Source organism: Myotis brandtii, unplaced genomic scaffold (assembly GCF_000412655.1).
Source record: "Myotis brandtii unplaced genomic scaffold, ASM41265v1 scaffold815, whole genome shotgun sequence".
NCBI lineage: Eukaryota > Metazoa > Chordata > Mammalia > Chiroptera > Vespertilionidae > Myotis > Myotis brandtii.
Genome location: NW_005371298.1, coordinates 513,757 through 521,967, shown reverse-complemented (window position 1 = coordinate 521,967; position 8,211 = coordinate 513,757).

Below are 8,211 nucleotides of genomic sequence, written 5' to 3'. Positions count from 1 at the left end.
TGTGTGAGATACATTGGTTGCCTCCGATGTATACCAAGACCGGTGACCAAACCCACATTCTAGGCACATGTCCTGGCTAGGAATCAAACCCAAAACTTTCTGTTACATGGGATGTTGCTCCAAACAACTGAGGCACACCGGCCATGGCTATGGCTCAGTCTTTAAATATGGTTCATTGCCATTGTTCAACCTTATTATTATTTTAAGCTTACCTATCAAAGCTAATTTTCTAATTTTTTCATTTCACAAGAAATGAAAAAAATGATGCTAAATAGGGTGGTAGGAGAAAAAATCTGTATATAGTTAAAGAAGAAGTATTATGCTTATTTATGCTCCTTTTTTATGCCACCTTATCTCTACCTTTGTGATAATTTGATGGAATTTAATCATGCAGTATAAAGAAGCTAGAGAAAATAAGCATTCTTAGATAAAAATAAAGAAAATGTGCTGTAATTTCTCTATATGCATACACATAGGGATCGAAAGTGAAACTACTTTTAAAACATGCTGACTGACCCAAGTTTGAACTCAGTACTTTAAATTCCTAGCTCAAAATCTGTATAAATAACAGGCAAACTTCTATATTTGCCCTGAAATAAACCCTTAACTCCTGAAGCTTCAGAGTAGAAATTTCTGAAAACCAAAGCCAGACTTTTATCTTGCAAATGGTTGAACTAAAACACAAATTGAATTATAAACTGCTCAGGATTGTTTTTCTTAAAGTGAGGACATTGTTTGGGAAGTGATAGATTGCTAAACATTGGAATTGGGGTCATATAGGAAAACTACATGAAGCTGAGAATATCAAACCTCTCATTTCTACTGAGTCTTCTTTGCCATTAGCCTTCTATTCCTGCCTGAGGTTAGCCATGCTTTTCCTAAAGAAACTTAAATGACATGCTCTTAAAAGTTTCCTGTCAAGACACTGTTGATTCCCTTCATGCCCTACTCCACCATCCTTCTTCTCTTCTACCATATAAATAGGCACAAGTCTGAGCAGACCTCAAGTGATGAGGTATGAGTTGTGTCCTATAAGGACATGCACTATACATGAAAGAACTCCATGCCTTTTCCTATTTATATAGACAGAAATATGGGGAACATATGTAAAAAGGGTCTTAATAGAGTTGACTCCTGTTGGAAGGAATATAAAGTTGGATTGGGCCAATGTAATGATATAGGCCCACTAAGCAGATATTCTGCATTCAATGTTTTAGCTTGAAGGGTTAGAAAGAGCTCCAAGAGCTTGTTTGTTTGGTTAGCAGAACTATGGACCTAAATGAACTTGAAATGATAGAACTATTTTACACTATAGAAAAAGGTATCCAAAAACGTAGGGAGATTGGAATACTAGAGGGGATCTGTTTTGTAAGTCCTGTTTATTCAACTGCAATGTTCCAGAGGACACACTTTTTAACATGGCTGTGAGAAATAAATTTGCAAGGAGGAGGCACTGGGATCCTTGATTTGTTCTGATTGCTTGTCTCTGTAGATCATTAATTAGAGTGGACACTGCTACCACAAACCTGGATCCCTGACGTAAAGGGGATTATGAGATCCCAGGTTAGCAGGGGCCAATGGCATCACTTAATCAGCAAAGACAGGTGGATGTATTTAGTATAATGGACAGCAGGGACAAGACATTCATCAGAATTGTCTGACTTGCAGAGACCGATGGAATTGACTCCATGACCATGATGTCTATAGAATACCGAGAGATAGGCAGTCTATTAAATTCTTACTTAACCTGTACAGGTGGGGGAGTTCTAGGTCTAGTGAACACAAGCTTACGTTGATTAACCAAAACAGAAAGACACAACTCCTCAATCAGTTCTCCAAAACTTGAGCCAGTTTAGAAACACAGACCACTCTGAAACAGGGGCCTCCTTAAGAAAGGACAATATTGCATTGCTAAAAATTGATACTGTTATTCTCTCTCCCAATCTTCTCCAAAGGACAGACAGCCATGTGTCAGGGTTATCATGCATTGTTTAGATAAAAATGATCAGACTTTTGGGGAGTTGCTGGACACTGACTCTGAATGAATACTAATTCCTGAAGCCTCAAGATGTCACTCTAGTTGCCCAGTCAGAGTAGTGTTGGGGCCCAAGAGATTAAGTGATCAATGAAGTTGTAGGTCAGGTACATCTTACAATTCTCAAAAAAAAATCTAGTGATTATTTCCACTTTTCTGGAATGTATAATAGGAATAAAAATACTTAGCAACATGTGGAATTCTCACATTGGTCCTCTGTTCTATGTAATTAGATCAGTGATGGCGAACCTTTTGAGCTCGGCGTGTCAGCATTTTGAAAAACCCTAACTTAACTCTGGTGCCGTGTCACATATAGAAATGTTTTGATATTTGCAACCATAGTAAAACAAAGATTTATATTTTTGATATTTATTTTATATATTTAAATGCCATTTAACAAAGAAAAATCAACCAAAAAAAATGAGTTCATGTGTCACCTCTGACACGCGTGTCATAGGTTCGCCATCACTGAATTAGATCAATTCAGTTAGAAAAGGTTAAGTGGAAACCACTGTAACTACTTTTCCCTACAAAATGTTAACCACAAGCAATTTCACATTCCTCAAGGGATTGCAGAGTTTAGTGCCATCATCAAAAACTTGAAAGATGCAGGGCGTTGATTCCTATTTGGTTTGTACAGAAAACAGATGGATCTTAGAGCATGACAAAAAGTATAGTGTCCTTAATTGCATGGTGAGTCAAACTGCAGTTGCCATTACAGATGGTTCCATTTCTTGAACAAATTACTGCAACCTTGGTACCTGGTGTGCAGCTATTGATCTGGCATTAAAAAAATTATATATATATATATCTTAGTCACCAGAAATGGTTTGCTTTCAGATGACAAGTTCAACCTTGGTACCTGGTGTGCAGCTATTGATCTGGCATTTAAAAAATTATATATATCTTAGTCACCAGAAACGGTTTGCTTTCAGATGACAAGTCAGCAATACACACTCACTGTCCTATCTCAAGAGTATATCAACTATCTAATCTTCTGTCATAATTTACTCCACAGGGAACTTGGTCACTTTTCTTTCCCACAAATTATCATGGTGGTCCATTGCATTGCTGCTATTATGCTAATTGGACCTGGTGAATACTAAGTAACAATTAGTCTAGCTGTATTGGGAAGACACACCCACATTCAAAGGCCTTTCATCTCACCAAAATTTCTAAGGTCTGAGGCTTATTGGGTATCCTTTGAACTGCAAAGAATCAGTAGTTGTTTCTGGTTCCTCCTAAAATAAAAAAAAAATAAATAAAAAAGAGAAGAAGAGCAACACCTAGTGGGCCTTTTGTTTTTTGTAGGCAACATATCACTCATTTAGATGTGCTCCTCCAATCAATTTTAACAAATGATCCCCAAAGCTGCTAGCTTTGCAAGAGTCAAGAAAGTGAAAAACAAAAAAACCCCTGCAACAAGTCCAGGCAGCCGTGTAAGCTACATGGGATTAATATACCTCAGTTACTGAAATAAGTTAATATTTTGGAGAGATCATGAAGACATAACTGGTTCTAAGTCTTAATATTTAATAAGTTATGAACATTTTCTTGGCATAAGTGTTTTTACATCTACGGTGTCTCTATTTATTTATAGAGACATTAAAAATGCAAATTGATGCTATATGTGCTGCTATTATCCTTCCATATGGTTCTTCATAATAGGCAAGTGAACTTATGCTTTTTATGACTACTAGTATACCCAAATGAATGGCAGGGGCTTTCTGTCTTGATACTTGAACCAAACAAACAAGCAAATAATAGTTTATTGAAATCTCCCCTGCCCCTTTTTTATTTTTATTTTTTGCAATGGGTCCTGATGAGAAAATTATGTTCATGCCGTGTGACTTTGAAAATGCCCTTTTCCGGCAGTCAGCCTTCTTTGCACCACTCTTGTTTGCTGACATCAAACAACATGGTCAGTGGCCAGTTTCGAGTACATATGTGCTAAAAAACAAGCTTAAAATAACAGCTTAATGAATCAAAGTTTGGTCACCTGGAAGCTGGATATACATGCAGAATTTCAGAGATCCTCAGTCCAGCCCAACTAAAGCAGAATCTGCATTTTAACCACTGCTCATTTGATTTCTTCATAGATTACAGTATGAGAAGAGAAAAAATAAACCTTGTATTTCACTGTACTATATCTTATCTCTATGGCAAGCTACTCTACATTCTAACTAACTCCAACCAGGGCTATAGGGGAAAATACTAACTTTCTTCCTAAGGTATACTAGAACTACAATAAAAATAATAGTCAATACTGAAAAAGTCTCACTATGAGACATTTACTGTCTTGGAAAGATATATAATCTTTATTATTTTATAAATTCTGCTCAGCTGAAAACAGATGCACTTATTATATTACATCACTGTAGATAACATTTTGTGTAGAAATTTCCAAAAGGAACTTTGATGTATCTCATAGTTTATAGTACTTTTGTATATTAGTATTGCAAGTCACTAACTTTGATGTATCTCATAGTTTATAGTACTTTTGTATTGCAAGTCACCCTGACATGCTACCTTGGAATGTAATAGAAAGAGACATCTGAAAGGAAAACTACACATAAATTATACTATTATATTATTAGACATCTCATATAGAAGATTTCAACAGATAGAGCTGGAACTTATTTTAACAAAGAGATTTATAAAGTTGACAACTACTACATTTGCTTTTCCAATAAATTCAGTGTTGATTCTTTTCCCCCATGCCCGCCCCACCATTTCTCTAGTATTTTGGGACAGGCTTCAAGAGTTCAACTCTTCAATTTGGATATTATATCACTTATATTAGAATTTTAGTAAGTTTTCTAAGTGAGTAAAAAAGAAGTTGCTTTTTCATTGTAGAGGTTATTATTTTATATGCATATCTTCATCTTTGCCTTCATCAAGTATATGTTAAATATGAAATATGAATAAAAAAGGTAAAGATATTCAAAACTATGTTTATATACTGTATATATATATATATATATGGAAAAGGATTGATGATTTAATCTTTTATTATTATTATCATTATTATTGATTTTAGAGAGAGGGAGGGAGACAGAGAGGGACAGAGAGAGAGAGAGAGAGAAACATCATTGTGTGAGATACATTGGTTGCCTCCGATGTATACCAAGACCGGTGACCAAACCCACATTCTAGGCACATGTCCTGGCTAGGAATCAAACCCAAAACTTTCTGTTACATGGGATGTTGCTCCAAACAACTGAGGCACACCGGCCATGGCTATGGCTCAGTCTTTAAATATGGTTCATTGCCATTGTTCAACCTTATTATTATTTTAAGCTTACCTATCAAAGCTAATTTTCTAATTTTTTCATTTCACAAGAAATGAAAAAAATGATGCTAAATAGGGTGGTAGGAGAAAAAATCTGTATATAGTTAAAGAAGAAGTATTATGCTTATTTGTGCTCCTTTTTTATGCCACCTTATCTCTACCTTTGTGATAGTTTGATGGAATTTAATCATGCAGTATAAAGAAGCTAGAGAAAATAAGCATTCTTAGATAAAAATAAAGAAAAATCTGCTGTAATTTCTCTATATGCATACACACATAGGTATCGAAAGTGAAACTACTTTTAAAACATGCTGACTGACCCAAGTTTAAATTACAAATATTGGCATCACATTATGGGTCTCAATTCTTCTCCAAAATTACATTTTTAAAAAATACTTTTTATTGATTTCAGAGAGGAAGAAAGAGGGAGGAGATAGAAACATCAATGATGAGAGAGTCTCATGGATCGGCTGCCTCCTGCACGCCCCCTAATGAGGATCGAGCCCGCAACCCAGGCATATGCCCTTGACTGGAATTGAACTTGGGACCCTTCAGTCCGTAGGCCAATGCTCTATCATGCTCTATCCGCTGAGCCAAACTAGCTAGGGCCCAAATTACATTTTAATTCTCTTTTTCTTTTTCGGTTTGTCTGATTTATTAGAAAATGATTTCATACTCCACTTTTGCTTTTACCATCATCATTCTCAGCTGAAGAATTTGCATCCTACTTCAAGAAAATAACTATTACTGACCTCCTGTGCCATATCTATCTCTATCCGTATACACTGCCATCCCTCCTATTACTGAGGAATTGCCCATTCTCCAACTGAATGAAATCCTCCCACATGCACAAGAGACCTCATACAGCTTAGTCTATGCAAGAAATGTTTCCCTCTTTGCAATGTTTCCTCTTCTCTTCAATATATTTAAAGTAAAGAAGAAAGGTATACAGCCTGTTAGAATACTAATGGGAGTAGATAGTCGATAACAATGAGAAAACAAATATAATACTTAAAAGTGAAGGTGTGATGAAAGAAAAAAACAACACTTGAAAATTATAAAGTGGAAGAGATCAATGCACAAGTAGAGTAGCTAGTTTTTATTCTTTTTTATTTTATGTTATCCCTGTATAACAAATCACTCCAAACCTACTGGCTTAAAACAGCAAACAGTGTAGTTTATTGTTTTGAGGATCAGAAATTGCAGAAGGCCTGGGATGGGTGGTTCTCTCACTTTAGGAGGTGTTGTTTAAGGTCAATGGTAATTAGCTGGCAGACAGGCTGCTCTGGAGGACTAAATGACTTTTTCTCATGCTTGATGCCTTGGCAGGGATGGCTACATGGCTAGGTTTAGCTGGGATGATTGATTAAAAAGCCTCCATGTAGGCTATCTAACTTGGCAATCTCATAGTAGTTGAAGATCTTACATGTGGCGTAGTCAACTAAAAAAATAGGTCCAAGAGAGCCTAGGCAGAAGCTTCAAAGCTTGTAATGATCTAGCTCAAAAGGCACAGAATTTTACTCTGCTACTCTACTAGTCAAGCAATTCCCTATATTCAATCAGATTTAATGGAAAAGAAATTGGAGTTCACCTATTAATGGGAGGCATCGCAAAATATATACAGTTTTTAATTTTTATTTTTAAATCCTCACACAAGGGTATGTTTGAAAAAGAGAGAAAGAGGCATCAATGTGAGAGAGAAACATCAATTGCTGGCGGACAGGCTGCTCTGGAAGACTAAATGACTTTTTCTCATGTTTGATGCCTTGGCAGGGATGGCTACATGGCTACGTTTAGCTGGGATGATTGATTAAAAAGCCTCTGTGTAGGCTATCTAACTTGGCAATCTCATAGTAGTTGAAGATCTTACATGTGGCGCAGTCAACTAAAAAATAGGTCCAAGCGAGCCTAGGCAGAAGCTTCAAAGCTTATAATGATCTAGCTCAAAAGGCACAGAACTTTACTCTGCTACTCTACTAGTCAGGCAATTCCCTACATTCAATCAGATTTAATGGAAAAGAAATTAGAGTTCACCTATTAATGGGAGGCATCGCAAAATATATACAGTTTTTAATTTTTATTTTTAAATCCTCACACAAGGGTATGTTTGAAAAAGAGAGAAAGAGGCATCAATGTGAGAGAGAAACATCAATTGGTTGCCTCCTGTACACGCCCTGACTAGGGACCAAACATGCAACCTATGTACTAGTATGTACCCTGACTGGGAATCAAACTGCAACCTTTTGGTGACCGCAAAATATATACAGTTTTTAATTTTTATTTTTAAATCCTCACACAAGGGTATGTTTGAAAAAGAGAGAAAGAGGCATCAATGTGAGAGAGAAACATCAATTGGTTGCCTCCTGTACACGCCCTGACTAGGGACCAAACATGCAACCTATGTACTAGTATGTGCCCTGACTGGGAATCAAACTGCAACCTTTTGGTGATACTCCAACCAACTGAGCCACCAGGCCAAGGACGTGCAGTTATTTTTAATCCACTGCAGTGTTATATAAGGGAAGAGAGTTCACCCATTTGCTATTGAGGACAAGTAAAATATATAGATACGAACATCAAAGAATTAATTGGTAGGTTGGTGGTTGAAGAATGAGGCAGTATTTTCCTGACACATTCTATTTTTTTCCCATAAAAAAGAAGCAATGTCATCCCAGATTTTAGTACATGTTAAATATTTAAATGTTTTAATTTATCCAAGGATTTTAAGAGAACCATTAGGTACAATAACTATTACTCTCACAATTTGTTACATATTTCCCATTACTAAGAGTCCCTAATCCGCTGGAATAATTAATATTCCAGGTGGAAATTGGCATGTGGGAAGGAATAAGGGTGCTAACAGAACTTCACCCAAGTTAGGTGT